Here is a 24,252-nt window from a genome sequence, read left to right on the forward strand (position 1 = left end):
CAGCATTCTAAAGCCAACAATCCATGCTAACAACTTTGAGTTGAAGTCTCAGCTCATCACACTTGTCTAGAACAATTGCTCATTTGGAGGGAATGTCCAAGAGGACCCCAACCAACATCTGACTACATTCTTGAGGATTTGTGACATTGTAAAGTCAAATGGTGTACACCCTGACACCTACAAACTACTTTTATTTCCCTTTTCCTTCATAGATAAGGTAGCAAAGTGGTTAGAAGCATTTTCCAAGGAGAGCTTGACAACTTGGGATGATGTTGTGAACAAGTTTCTAGCAAGATTCTACCCTCCACAAAGAGTCAATAGATTGACAGCTGAGGTGCAAACCTTCAGAAAGCAAGATGGTGAAACACTTTATGAGGCCTGGGAGAGGTTCAAAGACTTGACAAGGAAGTGCCCTCCGGATATGTTCAACGAATGAGTCCAACTACACATCTTCTATGAAGGGCTGTCATATGAAGCAAAGAAAGCTGTAGACCACTCTTCAGAGGGCTCACTCAACAAGAAGAAGACCATTGAAGAGGCCATAGATGTTATAGAGACTGTAGCCGAAAATGATTACTTCTATGCTTCAGAAAGAACTCAAAAGAAAGGAGTGCTGGAGCTCAATTCCATGTAGGCTTTGTTAGCACAGAACAAGATGATTGTAGCTCAATTAGCGGCCCTAACAAAGAAGATGGAGAAAAGCCAAGTCTCAGCTGTCCAAGCTCAAGCACCTCCATAAGAAGGAGATACACCAGAAGTTGAATGCGAATGGGAGCAAGCTAATTATGTGAACAATCCCTCTAGACCTCCATATAATCCCAATGCCAAGACATACAACCCAGGCTGGAAGAACCACCCAAATTTTGGGTAAGGAAACCAGCAAAACCACAACCAAGACAACAAACCATACCAATCTAACCAATACAACAACCACAACCCTAACCATCAATTAAGCAACAACAGACCCTATCACAACTCACAAAATACACCCTACCACAACTCAAAAAATGCATCATATCACTCCACCAGCAAACACACAACAACCACTATCAAGATACATCATCCTCAACCATTCAACCATGTGAAATCAGCAGCAATTTTGTAAAATTGGAGCCTGCTGATGAGTCCATATTTGATTATGTATTTTGACTCAAATTGGATGGATTCTAGCATATGAACTCACACTTAAGTACCAAAATAGCATACTTTTGTGTTTGATCCCTGATATGATCCTAAATGTGAAAATATGCAATTTTGTGCTTGAAATAAGCAATTTAATTCCACTTTTATTCCATTTGATGCCATGACATGTTTGCTGAGTGTTTTCAGGCCTTGGAGGCAAGAATAGATAGCCAAAAGTGGAAGAAAGCATGTACAAGGGATAAAAACATGAAGAAAAACAAGGAAAAGCACACACAGCAAGGTGTGCGTGCACACAAGCAAGCATGCGTACGCACAAGACCGCATCAGCCAAGTGTGCGTGCGCACATGCCAGCATGCGTATGCACAAGAGGAAATTTTCATGTGTGCGTGTGCACAAGTACCCGTGCGTATGCACAGGAGCCCATTCAGCCAAGCATGCGGCCGCACGCATCTGTGCGTCCGCACAGGACCCAACACGTGATTTCATTAATGAAACACGTGCAGCGCGTATTTTGGGGGCTTTTGGCCCATTTTGGAAGGCTGAATTACTAAATTGAAGTGTTATATAAAGGGAGAATCAACACATATGAAAAAAAAGCTTCCATTAAGGTAGATTAGGTAGAAAATGCATTAGTATTTTTTGTAATCCCAGATCATTCTTGAAGAACAAACATGGGTGGCAACTCAAGGATGAGTAGAAGGATAAGCCACCATGACAAAATCACCAATCAAAAGTCCAACTTGAGGACTTAAAACCAAAGTGCTAGGTGGGAGACACCCCACCATGGTAATATCCTTCTAGCTTTCTCTCTTTTAGCTTTTATTTCATGAATAATTGGTTATTTTGCTTGGTTAGATTAGTTTTATTTTGATGGTTGTTAGTTAATTTTAGTAGAATAATGTGTTTTTGGGAGTTTTATGGTGATTTGGGACTTGAAAACCTGTTTTGGATGCCAAGTTTGATGCCTTAGAGGCAAAATTTTTGTTGCAGGAACAGAGACCTATGCGTCTGCACAGCCTTGTGCGTGCGCAGAGATCCCCTGTTTTCCCGTTCCTGTGTGTCCGCACAGCAATGTGCGCCCGCACACCCCTAAACACTCCCTCTGTTCGTAGCACGCGCATGGCTGGTGCGTGTGCATACCACCTTTCCTTTCTGCTTGTGTGACCGCACACTGTGTGTGCACCCACACACCTACCTTTTCTGAAAAAAAAAGTGCTTTGTGCATGCGCACACGCCTGTGCGCGTGCATATGTCATTAGACCCCCTCTGCCAGCAGCGCACGCACACCCTGTGCGTGTGAACCCAACCCCTTTCCTCCTTCTGTGCGAACGCACACCTTCTTGTGCGCCCGCACAGGATGCGTTACACTTTCTGGTCGTAGCGCTCGCACACTTCAGTGCGCGCGCATACCCCCTCTCTTCCTTCCGTGCGTCCGCACATGTCTTTTCTCTCTTCTCTTTTCTTCTTCTTTCTTCTTTCTTCTTCTCTCTTCTTTTTTCCTTCTTTTTTCTTCTTGCATTCTTCTCTTCTCCGGTGAAGTTTCGTCACCGTGAGCCTCGCAGTGGCTAACACAAGTGCCACTGTTGCCTATCCCTTTCTTTTCTATTCTTCATCTTTTCAATTTTCTTGTCTTAATCTTCTTTGTTATGTTTATTTGCTTGCTTAATTTCTATTTTCTTCATTTATCTTCGGTTATTTAGTTTAAATTTTGCTTACTGCTTTGTCTGTTGGTGCATTGTAAGTGTTCAATTTTGACTTATGGGTTGTTGATGCTTGAATTTTAGTTTGAATTGAGGAATTTGTGCACCGCATACCATGTGTTCGTTTAAATGTGTGAACTTTTTGTTTAATTCATATGTTGTCATGACCATATGTGTTAGACCATATCCTTGTTTGGCATTCTAATCAAGAATTGTGCACTTTCGAATGTTTATAATGTTATTTTGGATTGAAATTTCAATCATGTACTTGTTCATTGTCTTGAGCTACTAGCACCAAATTGATCTAAAAATTAACCTTTTCTCTCCTATTTGGTGTGATTTTTAACAAGTACATATTGAATTTAGTGAATTGAGTGGAATTCCTTGTTCATCATGGTCTTTAAGTCAATATAATCACATCATAAGGTATTTGCTCCTTGTTAATGCTTTGTATTTGTTTGAGTTGACTTAACTTGATTCTATCAAGTTTGTCACCTTTTTGTAACAAACACCTTAACCATGTGATTATTTGATTATTCCTAAGGATGAACAAGTAATCTTCTCGTCATCATTGCATTGGTTATTATTTGCTGTGCTATTTTATATCAATTTTTCTCTTGCACATGCACAACTTTAATATCCAATAGTTCCTACATTCAATTCACTCTTGTTGTTTGCCTAAGAGTGCATGTGCTTGAATGACACTTATCCCTTACTTGCATCTTAGGCCATTTAATTGAGGAACTCATTCTTACTTTCTGATTGTGTGGATGCCACTTTAACCGGCCGTTGTGTGTATCCCACACCACTATACAAATTTCCTCAATTAGATGCTTATTTACTCTCTCTTTTACCTTTTGTGATACTTGCCCTATGATTCCTAATTAAACCTTATTCACTCTTTTTGAGGATGAGACATAAAGGCAAGGAGCCGGAAGAGGAGGAGGACACTGAGGATGGAGACGCCAAGAATGCGTTGGACATTGGCGGTTTCCACACAACCCGAGCCCCCGCACCCACCAATCGAAGGTGGAAGCTCTTGAGAGACATTCTCCCAGAATCGTGTTCGTGCACGGAGGACCATGCAACGCTTAAGTGTGGGGAGGATTCGTCATTTTGGGGTGTAAATTCTCTTTTCTGAACGCTTTGCACTTTAATTATTGTTCCTTGTTTATTATGTTTCTTGTACGTATTTAGAGTGCTTTTGACTGTTGCACTGCTATTTTCTTTCGGTATATACATATCTTAATTTATTTCTAGTTATTGCATGTTGCATTTTTGCATCTTTTGCATGGTATATAGTTTTAGATAGAAGTTGTGATTGGATGATGTGAATAGTATAGCACCTAGTTCAATTATATCCTAATTGTTCATGTTAATTTTTGCTTGTTGAAAATTAGGAAAAGAACTAGGAAATTTTGAAAAATTTTGCATCCATCACATCATACATACATATAGGAAATAAATTTTGGTGAAAAACAACAATAACTTTTCAAGAATTTTGGGCTTTCTATCAAATTGAATGGAAGAATTGTTTCAAACTTGCTTGAATGATTTCTTTTTGGAACATAGAAGAGTAAAGAACAATTACCTTGTGAGTCTTTGGGCTATATTGAGTGGTTACACATTTTAACCACTAATTTTCTTCATTGTGTGACATATCTCTTCTATGATTGTAATCTTGGTTTTGCTTAACTCTTTAATTCCAATGATTGATATTTTGAATTGCATTGAGCATGATTGAGGCCATCTTTGTTTAAAAGCTCACTTTCTCCATATAGCCTACCCTTTGCATTTACCATTGTTAAACCCTTTTGAGCCTTAATTGACCCCATTGTTTGTAACATCACCATATCACAACCTTAAGTAGAAAACCATGTCTTACCTTGGATTGTATCCTTGATTAGCTTAGGTTGGAAAAGTGTGTATCATCTAAGTGTAGGGGAAATTTTGGAAAACATTGGTAATGAATGAAAATGTTTAATTTGGGTATTTCATTGAAAATTTTGGAAAATGGGTGCACTCATGTATGAGCTCCTAGAATCATATTCATTTTATTTCTTTCATAAAAAAAAATATCATCCTCATGAAAAGGAGATGAAAGTTATCCCGAAGAAAGAAAAATGAATAAGAAATGCATATGTGATGTGAATGATAAACTATGCATGAGTGTTGGTGAAAAAGAATTGGACCATTCTGCAGGAGGATTTCTTCATCTGAAAACCCCTCCAGAAGCTCAGGAACTCATTGAAATGGTTGCAAATAACCAGTTCATAATAAAAAGAGTAAACTAGAAACTTTAGTTTTTCAGAATCACAACAATCCACACACTATGTATATATATATAGCAATAAATTTTGGTAAATTGACAACATTTTTCAAAGAATATACTTATTTTTATAAGAGCCATTCAAAGATTCACATAGAGTTGAATGGAACCTCTTGATTTCTGTCATTGGACCATTCTGCAGGAGGATCTCTTCATCTGAAAACCCCTGCAGAAGCTCAGGAACTCATTGAAATGGTTGCAAATAACCAGTTCATGTACACCTTTGAGAGGAATCCTGTGAACAATGGGACGCCTCAGAAGAAGGGAGTTCTTGAAATTGATACTCTGAATGCCATATTGGCTCAGAACAAAATATTGACTCAGCAAGTCAATATGATTTTTCAGAGTCTGAATGGATTGCTAGCTGCATCCAACAGTACTAAAGAAGCATCTTCTGAAGAAGAAGCTTATGATCCTGAGAATCCTGCAATGGCAGAGGTAAATTACATGGGAAAACCTTATGGAAACACCTATAATCCTTCATGGAGAAATCATCCTAATCTCTCATGGAAGGACCAACAGAAGCCTCAACAATGCTTCAACAATAATGATGGAAGAAATAGGTTTAGCAATAGCAAGCCTTTTCCATCATCTTCTCAGCAACAGACAGAGAATTCTGAACAGAGCCATTCTGGCCTGGCAACCATAGTCTCTGATCTATCTAAGACCATACTAAGTTTCATGAATGAAACAAGGTCCTCCATTAGAAATTTGGAGGCACAGGTGGGTCAGCTGAGTAAGAAGATTACGGAAACTCCTCCTAGCACTCTCCCAAGCAATACAGAAGAGAATCCCAAAAGAGAGTGCAAGGCCATAACCTTACTTGGTGTGGCCGAACCTGGAGAGATTGAAATGGAAGTGATTCCCACTGAGGAAGACCTCAGGGAACGTCCACTGACCAATAAGGAGTTCCCCTTTGAGGAACCAAAGGAATCTGAGGCTCATACAGAAACCATAGAGATTCCTTTGAACTTCCTGTTACCATTCATGAGCTCTGATGAATATTCCTCCTCTGAAGGGGATGAAGATGTCACTGAAGAGCAAGTTGCTAAGTACCTTGGAAGATCCTTCCTAGCCACAGCAAAAGCTGTGATTGATGTTGACAGAGGAGAATTGGTCCGTCAATTGAATGGGGACTACCTTGTGTTTAAGGCTCAAGGATATCCTTCTGTAACCATAGAGAGGAAGCATGAAAAGCTTCTCTCAATACAGAGTCAAACAAAACCCCCACATTTAAACTCTAAGTTTGGTGTTGGGAGGCCACAACCAAACTCTAAGTTTGGTGTTGAGAGGCCACAACTAAACTCTAAGTTTGGTGTTAAGAGGCCCCACCCCTGCTCTGATTATCTGCGAGGCTCCTTGAGAGCTCACTGTCAAGCTATTGACAATAAAGAAGCACTTGTTGGGAGGCAACCCAATTTTATTTAATTATATCTATTTATTCTCTATTGTCATTTTATGTTTTCTGTAGGTTGATGATCATGTGAAGTCACAAAAACAACTGAAAAAGCAAAAACAGAATGAAAAACAGTATTAAAAATAGCACACCCTGGAGGAGCTTACTAGTGTTTAAACGCCAGTAAGGGTAGCAGAATGGGCGTTAAATGCCCAGTCTGGCACCATTCTAGGTGTTTAACACCAGAAATGGGCACCAGACTGGCATTTAACACCAGAAAGGGGCACATAGCTGGTGTTTAATGCCAGAATTGCGCTCTAAGGGCGTTTTGCACGCCTAATTGGTGCAGGAATGAGAAATCCTTGACACCTCAGGATCTGTGGACCCCACAGGATCCCCACCAACCTCAACTCACTCTCTCTCACTTCTTCACACCTCCATCTCCTCCATCTCTTCTTCTTCTCCTCCTTTCTTTATTGTTTTGCTCAAGGACGAGCAAACCTTTTAAGTTTGGTGTGGAAAAGCTCAGCTTTTTTGTTTTTCCATAACCATTTATGGCACCTAAGGCCGGAGAAACCTCTAGAAAGAGGAAAAGAAAGGAAATTTCTTCCACCTTCAAGTCATGGGAGATGGAGAGATTGATGAGCGGATAATTTATACACTTTTTGGCATTGTTTTTAGGTAGTTTTTAATATGTTTTAGTCACTTTTTACTATATTTTTATTATTTTTTAAATAAAAATCACATTTCTGGACTTTACTATGAGTTTGTGTGTTTTTCTGTGATTTCAGGTAATTTTTGGTTGAAATTGAGGGACCTGAGCAAAAATCTGATTTAGAGGCTGAAAAAGGACTACAGATGCTGTTGGATTCTGACCTCCCTGCACTCGAAATGGCTTTTCTGGAGCTACAGGAGTGCAAATGACGCGCTCTCAATTGCGTTCGAAAGTAGACATCCAGGGCTTTCCATCAATATATAATAGTCCATACTTTTCTCAAGGATAGACGACATAAACTGGCGTTCAACGCCAGTTCCATGTTGCATTCTGGCGTTAAACGCCAGAAACAGGTTACAAGTTGGAGTTAAACGCCAGAAACAAGTTACAACCTGGCGTTTAACTCTGGAAACAGCCTAGGCACGTGTAAAACTCAAGTCTCAGCCCCAGCACACACCAAGTGGGCCCCAGAAGTAGATTTCTGCACTATCTATCTTAGTTTACTCATTTTCTGAAAACCTAGGTTACTAGTTTAGTATTTAAACAACTTTTAGAGATTTATTTTGTACCTCATGACATTTCAGATCTGAACTTTGTACTCTTTGATGGCATGAGTCTCTAAACTCCATTGTTGGGGGTGAGGAGCTTTGCTGTGTCTCGATAAATTAATGCAATTATTTCTGTTTTCTATTCAAACACGCTTGTTTCTATCTAAGATGTTCATTCGCACTTCAATATGATGGATGTGATGATCCGTGACACTCATCACTATTCTCAACCTATAAACGCGTGCCTGACAACCACCCCCGTTCACACAACCCGTGAGTTTTTTAGCTTAATTGTATAGTTACATTTAACCATAAATTTCATTCATTTGTGTTTCGCCCTTCTTTTCTATGCTTGCAATCTTTACTTTGTTTCAGTCTATATGTCCAATATAGAATGTATTTACATACTTGCATATGATTGAGGCCATTATTTGAATTTTTGCTCACTTATCCCAAATAAAGCCTACCTTTTACATCACCCTTGTTAGCCCCCTTGAGCCTATTATCCCCATTTATTCTGTTCTATAACCACATCACTAGCCTTAAGTGGAAAAACAAACTAAAAATCCCAAGTTGAATCCTTGGTTAGCTTAAGATAGAGATTGTGTATCCACTAAGTGTGGGGAAACATGGGAACATGGGTTGATAGAAAAGGATTAAATTAATAAAATAATCAGAAATTTGGGAGCATGCTCATGTGAAACCAATTTAAATTAAAATACCATGTGCATTGATATATGTTGTGTTTATGTTTCAGATTAAAAAAAAATTTCTTAAATAAATAAGGGGACAAAATTACCCCATTATTAAGTTTAATAGAAAAATCAATGCACATGGGATAAAATCAAAAATAAAATTGGTACATGAGTATGTAATAAGAAAGTGGGAAATTTATGGGAAACTAGGCATAATTTCAAAAAATTGTATAAAGTGTGTATATGTTAGGTGAGATCTTAGACTAATCAAGGATTCAAACACGGCGCCATTTTGATTGATGAGATTTGCTCGATGGTCTAGTATTTCCTCAAATGAATGGATCCTCGTTGCAAGTATAGTTCTACACCAACAAACAATCCTCCCAATCAAAAATTTGAGTTGTCACAAGTACAAACCCCACTGAATTTATAACCGGAGTATTTAGACTCCGGGTCGTCTCACAAGGAATTGCAATGAAATGCTCAATTATTGGCTATAAAGGGTGTAAGGGGGTTGGTTTTATATTTTTACAAGAAAGTAAATGGCAAGAAAAATTAAATGACAAGAAGGTAAAATGACAAGAACTAATAAAATAAAGGAAAAGTACTCTTGGCTAGACATAGGTAATTGAGATCACCATCCTTGTCTACAAATCATATATTGATAATTATGAGAGGCCAACCTATTAAGTCTACTTCCAAAAGCCTTAAGTACGTAATATCTACTCCTAGGCTTGAAGTACGTCAAATAGGCTTGATCACGTCAACCCATAAGTCCCAACCTATCTACTAATTAGATTAGTAGTGGGTTGGTGTCAATGAGTATCAAATTGATCACCAAGGGTTCTCAAATCACCAATTCATTGAGACCCAATGACTCAAGGTCACTCAATTCCCTTAGCCTAGGCCAAGAGCAAAGAAAACTACTCAAAAACTAAAAGAAACATTTTAACAAACACTTAGTGTGCAAGAAAAGTAAACATCATAAAATGCAAGAATTAAAGGAAACCCATGACTACCACAAGCAAGAAATCAATAATAACAACTAAGATAAGCAATAAAAGAACATGGAAACATAAAAATTGCATTAAAGAAAATTGAGATCCAACAAGGTTCATGAACATAAAAGCAACAAATTAAAGGAAATGATCAAGAAAAACTAAGAAGATTAAGATGTAATAACAAGAAATTAACAAGGGAAAATGATAAACCCCGATTTTGTGGTTTATCTTGTGCTTATTTTGGGGAATTTTATCAATATTTCTAACACTTATTTACAAGAAATGCATGGTTTTGTGTTCACTTCCCAATATTGCTCTATGATGAAAAACATGCTTATTTTACCTTAAAATTGCCATATTTTAATCCTCTTCTATTGTCATTCGATGCCGTGATATCTGTGTTGAGTAATTTCAGGAATTATAGGTTAGGAATGACTCAGAAGAGAGGGAGAAAGCATGTACAAAAAGGGAGGAACATGAAGAATTGAAGTCTTGGGAGCAGCAGCATCGGCGCGCCCGCGCACTCCACGCGCTCGCCTGGATGGAACTGACTAGAAGTGGCGCGTAAGGATGGACGCATCCGCGCAGATTGGAAGATTTCTATCGACGCACACGCACAACTGGCGCGCACGCGTGGGAAGCTGCACGTGACCTCATTAAGAGAAATCGTGCCTGGCGATTTCTGAGGCCAAGGAGGCCCAATTTCAAGCTGTTTCTGCATGGAAAAAGACCCAAGGATGCTAAGGGGGAAAGGAGAGAGAACTCATTTTGACACTAGGACATAATTTTAGGAGTTTTTTTTGGTTCTTGGGTGATTCTAGAGAGAGAAACCCTTGTTCCTCTCTAGATCTAGTTTCCATTTTGATTTTTCCTTGTTGATTTGTGAATTGGATTTTGTTGATTACAGTTTTAATTGTTCAATTTAAATTCCTTGCTACAATCTTGCTTATATCTAGTGATAGTTTTATGATTCTTGCCAATTGTCATTTTTACCCATTTCATAAATGTTGTGGATCTTGTTTTGTTGATGTTACATTGATGATTTCTATGTTTACTCTTGTTGATTGTTTGATTGTACATTGATAATTGTTCGTGGGTTTTTGTAGAATTCAATTTAATTGCGATTTTGAACATGTCTTTTGTTAGTGCTTACCAAGTGTTCGACGAATTGTTCACTTTGATTATGGAGTAGTTCCTTCTCACTCTTGGCCTAGGTCAAGGGAATTGGGTAAACTTGAGTAGAATATTGCTTGTTCATTGGAATTGCTTAATTTTTGCTTACGTAGTTGAATTCGTTTATTGCAATTTAAGATTACTTGCTTGTTAAGTTTTTCCATTTATTTTCATGTTCATAACTCACAACCCCAGATTTCTAACCAATGTCGAAGTACATGTTTGCCCATTCCTTGTGAGACGATCCGAGGTTTGAATACTTTGGTTATTTCTATTGGGGTTGAACTTGTGACAACCAAATCCCTCTTCTAAATTTGATCTCCCGAGGATTGTTGTTGGTAAAGCTATACTCACAACGAGGTGTTATTAAAGAAAAATTTACCAATACACCCTTGGAGAGAGCATCAAATTTCTGGCGTTGTTGCCGGGGAATGGTTGCAACATATGCCTTGATATTGGTTATGTGAATATGTGAATACTGTAGATATTTTGCTCTTTCAATACTTAGCTAGAGTTTAAATTTCTTTTGCAATTGTACTATGACTTTCAAGTTTGATGACTCGGTCTCAACCGAATTCTAGCTTAGCCAACTTTGATCCTGAGATTGAAAGAACTTTGTTACACACTCGGCAAGCTAGAAGGCGATTGGACTACACGCCTAGTACTTCGGCCTCTCTTGAGGAAAACACCGAATCACTAGACGCCACCGAGGGTGACTTGGAGTCCGCTACTTCCTATTCTTCTGTTGGCACTACTAATACATCTTTGCATCCTACAGGTGAGCCACACATGGCGGAGCCACGCCGGATCACTTTGCATGAGCAAGGAGCTCCGGATATCATACCTCAACCGTTACAAGCAAGGTATCCTAACCTTGATCCAAACTTTGAGTTGAAGAGTAGCTTGATAAATCTACTTCCTAAGTATCATGGGTTTTTGGGTCAAGATCCCATCCGACATTTGAAGGATTTTCATGTTCTTGTTCTACGGCTCGAAGGCATGGAGCCGATGAGGTAGCCATCATGGTTTTTGCCTTTCCTTTTTCTCTTGAAGCACAAGCAAAAACATGGTTTTATTCGCTACCGGATGATATTGTGACTAATTGGGATTTCTTGAGAAGAGAGTTTCTTGACAAGATCTTCCCACCAGAGAAGACCGAGTACATCCTGAAAGAGATTTCGGGCATAATGCAAAGAGACCAAGAGAGCATGTATGAGTATTAGTCTCGGTTCAAGAGGCTATTGGAGTCATGTCCACATCACGGAATGACCACTCGCTTGCTCATTAACTACTTTACCGGAGGTCTTTGTGCGGAAGATAGAAGATTGCTTATCGCCTATAGTGGCAGGTCCCTTTCTAAAAACAAGACGGAAGGAGAAGCTTGGGATTTGATAAAGGATGTCACCGAATTTATGCAACACACAAGAGTGAGGAATAACCCCCTTAAGGGTGTGGTAGAACCGTCCCCCTCTGAAGCAAGTCTAACCAAGGCACTTGGGGATATGGCCACCATCCTTACACAAATTCAAATAGATCAAAGGGAGTATTACTCCATCAAAGCCATCCAAGCCCCTTGATGAGCGGATAATTTATACGCTTTTTGGCATTGTTTTTAGTATGTTTTTAGTAGGATATAGTTACTTTTAGGGATGTTTTCATTAGTTTTTATGTTAAATTCACATTTCTGGACTTTACTATGAGTTTGTGTGTTTTTCTGTGATTTCAGGTATTTTCTGGCTGAAATTGAGGGACTTGAGCAAAAATCAGATTCAGAGGTTGAAGAAGGACTGCTGATGCTGTTGGATTCTGACCTCCCTGCATTCAAAATGGATTTTCTGGAGCTACAGAACTCCAAATGGCACGCTTCCAATTGCGTTGGAAAGTAGACATCCAGGGCTTTCCAGAAATATGTAATAGTCTATACTTTGCCCAAGTTAAGATGACGCAATCTGGCGTTCAACGCCAGCTCTCTGCCCAATTCTGGCGTCCAGCGCCAGAAACAAGTTGCAAAGTGGAGTTCAACGCCCAAAATGGCACAAAAGGTGGCGTTCAACTCCAAGAAGGACCTCTACACGTGCAACACTCAAGCTCAGCTCAAACACACACCAAGTGGGCCCCGGAAGTGGATTTATGCATCAATTACTTACTTCTGTAAACCCTAGTAGCTAGTTTATTATAAATAGGACCTTTTACTATTATATTAGACATCCTGGATTGTATTTTGATCCTGTGATCACGTTTTGGGGGCTGGCCTCTCGGCCATGCTTTGACCTTTCACTTATGTATTTTCAGCGGTAGAGTTTCTACACTCCATAGATTAAGGTGTGGAGCTCTGCTGTTCCTCAAAGATTAATGCAAAGTACTACTATTTTCTATTCAATTCAACTTATTCCACTTCTAAGATATTTATTCGCACTTCAACCTGAATGTGATGAACGTGACAATTATTATCATTCCCTATGAACGCGTGCCTGACAACCACGCCCGTTCTACCTTCTATTGAACGAGTATCTCTTAGATTACTAATACAGGGGACCGAGTCCGAGATATTGGGATCTTCGTGGTATAAGCTAGATTGATGGCGGCATTCATGAGAATCCGGAAAGTCTAAACCTTGTCCGTGGTATTCCGAGTAGGATTCTAGGATTGAATGACTGTGACGAGCTTCAAACTCGCGAGTGCTGGGCGTAGTGACAGACGCCAAAGGATAGTAAATCCTATTCCAGTATAATCGAGAACCTCCAGATGATTAGCCATGCAGTGACAGCGCATCGGACCATTTTCACAGGGAGGAATAGAATGCAACCAACGACAAAGGTGATGCCTCCAGACGATTAGCCGTGCTGTGACAGAGCATTTGGATCATTTTCCCGAGAGAGATCGAAAGTAGCCATTGGCACCGGTGACATTCTTACATAAAGCCAGCCATAGAAAGGAGTAAGATTGATTGGATGAAGACAGCAGGAAAGCAGAGGTTCAGAGGAATGAAAGCATCTCCATATGCTTATCTGAAACTCTCACCAATGATCTACATAAGTATTTCTATCCTTCTTATTAATTTTTGAAAACCCCATTACTATTTTATATCTGCCTGACTGAGATTTACAAGGTGACCATAGCTTGCTTCATACCAACAATCTCCGTGGGATTCGACCCTTACTCACGTAAGGTATTACTTGGACGACCCAGTGCACTTGCTGGTTAGTTGTGCAAAGTTGTGAACCATGGTATTGGCATCATGTTTTTGGCGCCGTTGCCGGGGATTGTTCGAGTTTGGACAACTGACGGTTCATCTTGTTGCTCAGATTAGGTAATTTTCTTTTTGTTTTCTTTTCAAAAATTTTTCAAAAATCTTTCAAAATTTCTTCCTTTGTTTTCGGAAAAAAAATTTTTAAAATAAAAATATTTTCAAAAATAAATTATTCTATGGCTTCAAAACTTTCAAGAATGAATTCTAGAGTTTCATGGTAACATGTTGAATCCTATCTGGCTGAAAAGCCATATCCAAACTCCTTTGGGATTGGTCTTCAACTAATCACCTCAATGGATGTAAATCCATTCTAAAGCTTGAATGGCTATTAAGCCATGTCTGACCCTTTGATTGGAGCTTTAGACTAAAGAGCACAAGATTCCTGGAATTCATATTAAAGATTTTGAAATCCTTATTTTTGTTTTTCAAATAATTTTCGAAAAAATACAAAAAAATTAGAAAATCATAAAAATCAAAAATATTTTTTGTGTTCTTGTTTGAGTCTTGAGTCATGTTATAAGTTTGGTGTCAATTGCATGTGCATCTTGCATTTTTCGAAAAAATCATGCATTCATAGTGTTCTTCATGATCTTCAAGTTGTTCTTGGTAAGTCTTCTTGTTTGATCTTTGCATTTGCATGTTTTGTGTCTTTTCTTGTTTTTCATATGCATTCTTGGATTCTTAGTGTCTAAGCATTAAAGAATTCTAAGTTTGGTGTCTTGCATGTTTTCTTTGCATTAAAAATTTTTCAAAAATGGGTTCTTGATGTTCATCATGATCTTCATAGTGTTCTTGGTGTTCATCTTGACATTCATAGCATTCTTGCATGCATTCATTGTTTTGATCCATAACTTTCATGCATTGCATCATTTTTCTTGTTTTTCTCTCTCTTCATTAAAAATTCAAAAATCAAAAAAATATCTTTCCCTTTTTCTCTCTCAAAATTTCGAAAATTAGATTTGACTTTTCCAAAAATTTTTAAAATCTAATTGTTTTTATGAGCCAAATCAAATTTTCAATTTAAAAATCTTATCTTTTTCAAAATCTTTTTCAAAAATCAAATCTTTTTCATTTTTCTTAGTTATTTTCAAAAATTATAAAAATATTTTTCAAAAATCTTTTTCTTATTTTTATATCAAATTTTCGAAAATAACAATAACAATTAATGTTTTGATTCAAAAATTTCAAGTTTGTTACTTACTTGTTAAGAAAGATTCAAACTTTAAGTTCTAGAATCATATCCTGTGATTTCTTGTGAATCAAGTCATTAATTGTGATTTTAAAAATCAAATATTTTTTTCAAAAAAACTAATTTTTATCATATCTTTTCAAAAATATCTTCTCATCTTATCTTTTTCAAAAATTTGATTTCAAAATATCTTTTCTAACTTCCTAACTTCTTATCTTTTCAAAATTTGTTTCAACTAACTAACTAACTTTTTGTTTGTTTCTTATCTTTTTCAAAACCACCTAACTAACTCTCTCTCTCTCTAATTTTCGAAAATATCTTCCCTCTTTTTCAAAATTTCTTTTTAATTAACTAATTATTTCAATTTTTTTAAATCTTAATTTTCGAAAATTACTAACATTTTTCAAAAACTATTTTCGAAAATTACTAACTCTTTTTCAAAAATTATTTTCAAAAATCCTCTCCCTCTCTCATCTTATTCTATTTATTTATTCATCTACTAACATCTCTTCCTCACATCACTCACCAAATTCGAACCCCCCTCTTCTATCTGTGTTCGAATTTTTTTCTTCTTCTTCTCTTCTTCTACTAACAATAAGGAACCTCTTTACTGTGTGACATAGAGGATTCTTCTTCTTTTCTTTTTCTCTTCTCTTTCTTATGAGCAGGGACAAAGAAAAAGGCATTCTTGTTGAAGCTGATCTAGAACCTGAAAGGACTCTGAAGAGGAAACTAAGAGAAGCTAAATTACAACAATCCAGAGACAACCTTATTGAAAATTTCGAACAAGTAAAGGAGATGGCAGCCGAACCCAACAACAATAATGCAAGGAGAATGCTTGGTGACTTTACTGCACCTAATTCCAATTTACATGGAAGAAGCATCTCCATTCCTGCCATTGGAGCAAACAACTTTGAGCTGAAACCTCAATTAGTTTCTCTGATGTAGCAGAACTGCAAGTTTCATGGACTTCCATCTTAAGATCCTTTTCAGTTCTTAACTGAATTCTTGCAGATATGTGATACTGTTAAGACTAATGGAGTAGATCCTGAAGTTTACAGGCTCATGCTTTTCCCTTTTGCTGTAAGAGACAGAGCTAGAGTGTGGTTGGACTCTCAACCCAAAGACAGCCTGAACTCTTGGGATAAGCTGGTCACGGCTTTCTTAGCCAAGTTCTTTCCTCCTCAAAAGCTGAGCAAGCTTAGAGTGGATGTTCAAACCTTCAGACAGAAAGAAGGTGAATCCCTCTATGAAGCTTGGGAAAGATACAAACAGTTGACCAAAAAGTGTCCTTCTGACATGCTTTCAGAATGGACCATCTGGATATATTCTATGATGGTTTATCTGAGCTATCAAAGATGTCATTGGATACTTCTGCAGGTGGATCCATTCACCTAAAGAAAACGCCTGCAGAAGCTCAAGAACTCATTGACATGGTTGCAAATAACCAGTTCATGTACACTTCTGAAAGGAATCCTGTGAATAATGGGACGCCTATGAAGAAGGGAGTTCTTGAAGTTGATACTCTGAACGCCATATTGGCTCAGAACAAAATATTGACTCAGCAAGTCAATATGATTTCTCAGAGTCTGAATGGAGTGCAAGCTGCATCCAACAGTACTCAAGAGGCTTCTTATGAAGAAGAAGCTTATGATCCTGAAAATCCTGCAATAGCAGGGGTGAATTACTTAGGTGAACCTTATGGAAACACCTATAATCCATCATGGAAAAATCATCCAAATTTCTCATGGAAGGATCAAAGGCCTCAACAAGGCTTTAATAATGGTGGAAGAAATAGGTTTAACAATAATAAACCTTTTCCATCATCCACTCAGCAACAGACAGAGAACTCTGAACAAAATACTTCTAATTTAGCAAACTTAGTCTCTGATCTATCTAAGGCCACTGTAAGTTTCATGAATGAAACAAGGTCTTCCATTAGAAATTTGGAAGCACAAGTGGGCCAGCTGAGTAAAAGGATCACTGAAATCCCTCCTAGCACTCTCCTAAGCAATACAGAAGAAAATCCAAAAGGAGAGTGCAAGGCCATTGACATAACCAAAATGGCCGAACCCAATGAGGGAGAGGAGGACGTGAATCCCAAGGAGGAAGACCTCCTGGGACGTCCAGTAATCAATAAGGAGCTTCCCTCTGAGGAACCAAAGGACTCTGAGGCTCATCTAGAGACCATAGATATTCTATTGAACCTCCTTATGCCATTCATGAGCTCTGATGAGTATTCCTCTTCTGAAGAGAATGAGGATGTTACTGAAGAGCAAGCTGCCAAGTTCCTTGGCTCAATCATGAAGCTAAATGCCAAATTATTTGGCATTGATACTTGGGAAGATGAACCTCCTTTGTTCATCAATGAACTAAGTGATCTAGATCAACTGACATTGCCTCAGAAGAGATAGGATCCTGGAAAGTTCATAATACCTTGTACTATAGGCACCATGATCTTTAAGGCTCTGTGTGACCTTGGTTCAGGGATAAACCTCATGCCCCTCTCTGTAATAGAGAAACTGGGAATCTATGGGGTGCAAGCTGCTAAAATCTCATTAGAGATGGCAGACAATTCAAGAAAATAGGCTTATGGACAAGTAGAGGACGTGTTAGTAAAGGTTGAAGGCCTTTACATCCCTGCTAATTTCATAGTCCTGGATACTGGAAAGGAAGAGGATGAATCCATCATCCTAGGAAGACCTTTCCTAGCCACAGCAAGAGCTGTGATTGATGTGGACAGAGGAGAATTGATCCTTCAATTAAATAAGGATAACCTTGTGTTTACAACTCAAGGATCTCTCTCTGCATCCATGGAGAGGAAGCATAAAAAGCTTCTCTCAAAGAAGAGTCAAACAAAGCCCCCACAGTCAAACTCTAAGTTTGGTGTTGGGAGGCCATAACCAAACTCTAAGTTTGGTGTTGAACTCCCATATCCAAACTCTAAGTTTGGTGTTGGAGAGTCTCAACAATGCTCTGAACATCTGTGAGGCTCCATGAGAGCCCACTGTCAAGCTATTGACATTATAGAAGCGCTTGTTGGGAGGCAACCCAATTTTTATCTAACTATATTTTTCTTAGTTATATGTCTTTATAGGTTCATGATCATGTGGAGTCACAAAATAAATATAAAAATTGAAAACAGAATCAAAAACAGCAGAAAAAAAATCACACCCTGGAGGAAGCATTTGCCTGGCGTTCAACGCCAGAACAGAGCATGGTTCTGGCGCTGAACGCCCAAAATGGGCAGTATCTGGGCGCTGAACGCCCAAAATGGGCATTATCTGGGCGCTGAACGCCAGAATTGCACCCTGGAGAGGAGCTGGCGCTGAAAGCCCAGAACAAGCATGGTTCTGGCGTTCAACGCCATAAATGGGCAACAAATGGGCGTTGAACGCCCAAAATGGGCACCAACCTGGCGCTGAACGCCCAGAGTTGTGTGCAAGGGCATTTTACATGCCTAATTTGGTGCAAGGTTGTAAATCCTTGAACACCTCAGGATCTGTGGACCCCACAGGATCCCCACCTACCTCCACTTACTTCTTCTCACCCCTCTTTCACAAAATCCCATAAACACTCTTCCCCAAAACCCTTCACCAATCACCTCAATCTCTCTTCCCCATCACCACTTCACCACTCACATCCATCCACTCTTCCCCATAAACCTACCTCATAAACTCCACCTACCTTCAAAATTCAAAATCAATTTCCCACCCAAACCCACCCTAAATGGCCGAACCTTTACTCCCCCTCCCATCCCTATATATAACCCTCCATTCTTCCTCATTTTCACAACAACACAACCCTCTCTTCTCTTCTTGGCCGAAACACAACCCCTTCTCCCTCTCCTCCATTTCTTCTTCTTCTTCATCTATGTTTTTCTTCTCTTGCTCGAGGGCGAGCAAAACTCTAAGTTTGGTGTGGTAAAAACATAAGCTTTTTGTTTTTCCATTACCATTGATGGCACCTAAGACCGGAGAATCCTCTAGAAAAGGAAAAGGGAAGACAAAAGCTTCCACCTCCGAGTCATGGGAGATGGAAAGGTTCATCTCCAAAGCCCATTAAGACCACTTCTATGATGTTGTGGCCAAGAAGAAGGTGATCCCCGAGGTCCCTTTTAAACTCAAAAGAAATGAGTATCCAGAGATCCGACATGAAATTCAAAGAAGAGGTTGGGAAGTTCTAACAAATCCCATCCAACAAGTCGGCATCCTAATGGTTCAAGAGTTCTATGCCAATGCATGGATCACCAAGAACCATGATCAAAGTAAGAACCCGGATCCAAAGAACTATGTTACAATGGTTCGGGGGAAATACTTGGATTTTAGTCCGGAAAATGTAAGGTTGGCATTTAACTTGCCTATGATGCAAGGAGATGAACGCCCCTACACTAGAAGGGTCAACTTTAATCAAAGGTTGGACTAAGTCCTTATGGAAATATGTGTGGAAGGAGTTCAATGGAAGATTGACTCCAAAGGCAAGCCGGTTCAACTAAGAAGATTGGACCTCAAGCCTGTGGCTAGAGGATGGTTGGAATTCATCCAATGCTCCATCATCCCCACTAGCAACCGATCTGAAGTTACTGTGGATCGGGCCATCATGATTCATAGCATCATGATTGAAGAGGAAATAGAAGTTCATGAAGTCATCTCTAATGAACTCTACAAAATAGCCGAAAAGTCATCCCCCATGGCAAGGCTAGCTTTTCCTCATCTTATTTGCCATCTATGTTACTCAGCTGGAGCTTTCATAGAAGGAGACATTCCTATTAAGGAAGAGAATCCCATCACTAAGAAAAAGATGGAGCAAGCAAGAGAGCCCATTCATGGAGCTCAAGAGGCGTATGAAGCTCATCACCATGAGATCCCGGAGATGCCTCAAATGCATTTTCCTCCATAAAACTATTGGGAGCAAATCAACACCTCCCTAGGAGAATTGAGTTCCAACATGGGACAACTAAGGGTGGAACATCAACAGCACTCCATCATCCTTCATGAAATAAGAGAAGATCAAAAAGCAATGAGGGAGGAGCAACAAAGACAAGGAAGAGACATAGAAGAGCTCAAGGACATCATTGGTTCCTCAAGAAGGAAACGCCACCATCACTAAGGTGGATTCATTCATTGTTCTTATTTCTTCTGTTTTTCATTTTCTATGTTATGTGCTTATCGATGTTTGTGTCTTTATTACATGATCATTAGTAGTTAGTAACTTTGTCTTAAAGTTATGAATGTCCTATGAATCCATCACCTCTCTTAAATGAAAAATGTTTTAATTCAAAAGAACAAGAAGTACATGAGTTTCGAATTCATCCTTGAACTTAGCTTAATTATATTGATGTGGTGACAATGCTTCTTGTTTTCTGAATGTATGCTTGAACAGTGCATATGTCTTTTGAAGTTTTTGTTTAAGAATGCTAAATATGTTGGCTCTTGAAAGAATGATGACAAGGAGACATGTTATTTGATAATCTGAAAAATCATAAAAATGATTCTTGAAGCAAGAAAAAGCAGCAAAGAACAAAGCTTGCAGAAAAAAATAGAAAAAAAAAATAAAGAGAAAGCAAGCAGAAAAAGCCAAAAGCTCTTAAAACCAAGAGGCAAGAGCAAAAAGCCAATAACCCTTAAAACCAAAAGGCAAGGGCAAATAAAAAGGATCCCAAGTCTTTGAGCATCAGTGGATAGGAGGGCCTAAAGGAATAAAATCCTGGTCTAAGCGGCTAAACCAAGCTGTCCCTAACCATGTGCTTGTGGCGTGTAGGTGTCAAGTGAAAACTTGAGACTGAGCGGTTAAAGTCAAGGTCCAAAGCAAAAAAAAAAAAAGAGTGTGCTTAAGAACCCTGGACACCTCTAATTGGGGACTTTAGCAAAGCTGAGTCACAATCGGAAAAGGTTCACCCAATTATGTGTCTGTGGCATTTATGTATCCGGTGGTAATACTGGAAAACAAAGTGCTTAGGGCCACGGCCAAGACTCATAAAACAGCTGTGTTCAAGAGTCATCATACTGAACTAGGAGAATCAATAACACTATCTGAACTCTGAGTTCCTATAGATGCCAATCATTCTGAACTTCAATTGATAAAGTGAGATGCCAAAACTATTCAAGAGGCAAAAAGTTATAAGTCCCGCTCATTTAATTGGAGCTATGTTTCATTGATAGTTTGGAATTTATAGTATATTCTCTTCTTTTTTATCCTATTTGATTTTCAGTTGCTTGGGGACAAGCAAGAATTTAAGTTTGGTGTTGTGATGAGCGGATAATTTATACGCTTTTTGGCATTGTTTTTAGTATGTTTTTAGTAGGATCTAGTTACTTTTAGGGATGTTTTCATTAGTTTTTATGTTAAATTCACATTTCTGGACTTTACTATGAGTTTGTGTGTTTTTCTGTGATTTCAGGTATTTTCTGGCTGAAATTGAGGGACTTGAGCAAAAATCAGATTCAGAGGTTGAAGAAGGACTGCTGATGCTGTTGGATTCAGACCTCCCTGCACTCAAAATGGATTTTCTGGAGCTACAGAACTCAAAATGGTGCGCTTCCAATTGCGTTGGAAAGTAGACATCTCGGGCTTTCCAACAATGTATATTAATCCATACTTTGTCCAAGTTTAGATGATGCAAACTGGCGTTCAACGCCAGCTCTCTGCCCAATTCTGGCGTCCAGCGCCAGAAGCAAGTTACAAAGTGGAGTTCAATGCACAAAATGGCACAAAAGGTGGCGTTCAACTCCAAGAAGGACCTCTACACGTGAAACACTCAAGCTCAGTCCAAGCACACACCAAGTGGGCCCCAGAAGTGGATTTATGCATCAATTACTTACTTCTGTAAACCCTAGTAGCTAGTTTATTATAAATAGGACCTTTTACTATTATATTAGACATCCTGGATTGTATTTTGATCCTGTGATCACGTTTAGGGGGCTGGCCTCTCGGCCATGCCTGGACCTTTCACTTATGTATTTTCAACGGTAGAGTTTCTACACTCCATAGATTAAGGTGTGGAGCTCTGCTGTTCCTCAAAGATTAATGCAAAGTACTACTGTTTTCTATTCAATTCAACTTATTCCACTTCTAAGATATTTATTCGCACTTCAACCTGAATGTGATGAACGTGACAATCATTATCATTCCCTATGAACGCGTGCCTTACAACCACTCCCGTTCTACCTTCGATTGAACGAGTATCTCTTAGATTACTAATACAGGGGACCGAGTCCGAGATATTGGGATCTTTGTGGTATAAGCTAGATTGATGGCGGCATTCATGAGAATTCGGAAAGTCTAAACCTTGTCCGTGGTATTCCGAGTAGGATTCTGGGATTGAATGACTGTGACGGGCTTCAAACTCGCGAGTGCTGGGCGTAGTGACAGACGCAAAAGGATAGTAAATCCTATTCCAGTATAATCGAGAACCTCCAGATGATTAGCCATGCAGTGACAGCGCATCGGACCATTTTCACAGGGAGGAATAGGATGCAACCAACGACAAAGGTGATGCCTCCAGACGATTAGCCGTGCTGTGACAGAGCATTTGGATCATTTTCCCGAGAGAGATCGAAAGTAGCCATTGGCACCGGTGACATTCTTACATAAAGCCAGCCATAGAAAGGAGTAAGATTGATTGGATGAAGACAGCAGGAAAGCAGAGGTTCAGAGGAATGAAAGCATCTCCATACGCTTATCTAAAACTCTCACCAATGATCTACATAAGTATTTCTATCCTTCTTATTAATTTTCAAAAACCCCATTACTATTTTATATCTGCCTGACTGAGATTTACAAGGTGACCATAGCTTGCTTCATACCAACAATCTCCGTGGGATTCGACCCTTACTCACATAAGGTATTACTTGGACGACCCATTGCACTTGCTGGTTAGTTGTGCGAAGTTATGAACCATGGTATTGGCATCATGTTTTTGGCGCCATTGCCAGGAAAGGAAAGAGCAATGAATTTTACATAATCAAAGTGTAATCACAATTTCTGCGCACTACCCCTCCTCCGGTTGCTCAACTTGAAGGCCCTCCTAGGATTTGTGGGTTGTGCTCTAGCACCACACATTACACCGACCAATGCCATCAAATTCAAGAGGAACATGCCCTTGTGGTAGGCAATGTGAATTACAACAACCGTCCACCATATCCTTCTCAAGGCCAGAACAACTACCATCAAGGTAGCAATCAACATCAAGGGTGGAGAGATAATGCACAAGGAAGCAATCAGAACCAAAGATGGAACAACCCTTCTTCTCATCACAATAACAACTAATCTTCATCCCAATACCACCACAATAACACTAACTACCAAGCCAACCAAAATCAAAACAACTATACCAAGTACCAAACACCACACCATAGACAACAGAACCAAACTCCTACATCTTCCAACAATCAAGTTGATGAGCTTAGAGCCACTATGGAAAAACGAGATGAGATCAACAAGGCTCAATTCGAGGCCTTGAACACTCAATTGGCCAACCTCACCAATATACTCTCAAAGATGAACATGTCAAGCCAACCACCAACTCCCAATAACAACACCACCTATCCCTCAAGTTCCCCCAACCTTCCATCACAACCCCAACCAAACCTAAGAGGCGGTCTCAATGCCATCACTCTACGGTCGGGGACTACATTGGAGGAGATACCCCCAAGAGTCATGGGAAAGATGCATGAGGAAGAGGTAGTTATTGGAACTCCACATGAAGAAGAGGTGGTAAACAAAAGGCATGAGGAAGAAGGAGTAAACCTCAAGGAACTCAAGAGGAAAGCCGTAATCGATGAATCAATTTCTATTCCATTTCCTTCCATGGTGAAGAAAGCAAAGAAGACACCGGAATTTGATTTAGACATGCTCCAAGTGTTCAAAAAAGTCGAGGTAACCATACCACTCCTTGATGCTATTCAACAAATCCCCAAGTATGCAAAATTTTTGAAAGACTTGTGTACACACAAGGATAGAATAGGGGAATTGGAGACACTATCCTTGGGTAGCTCGATTTCTTCCTTGATGGAGCCTATTCCAAGAAAATGTGGTGACCCTGGACCGTGCTTAGTGTCTTGTTGTATTGGTGGATACACTTTTCATGATTGTATGTGTGACTTGGGAGCTT

At 39.2% G+C, this 24,252-nt stretch overlaps 1 non-coding gene across 1 annotated transcript; it reads right to left on the bottom strand.

Moving 5' to 3' along the window:
* Positions 1-16,337: 16,337 nt before the first annotated feature.
* LOC148576948 (small nucleolar RNA R71) lies at positions 16,338-16,445 on the bottom strand. The gene has a single exon (XR_015903701.1). It is a non-coding gene; the product is annotated as a small nucleolar RNA R71 (small nucleolar RNA).
* Between the last annotated feature and the right edge of the window lie 7,807 nt (positions 16,446-24,252).

Source organism: Arachis ipaensis, chromosome B1 (genome assembly GCF_059453495.1).
Source record: "Arachis ipaensis isolate K30076 ecotype BB chromosome B1, ASM5945349v1, whole genome shotgun sequence".
In the NCBI taxonomy this organism is placed as follows: domain Eukaryota; kingdom Viridiplantae; phylum Streptophyta; class Magnoliopsida; order Fabales; family Fabaceae; genus Arachis; species Arachis ipaensis.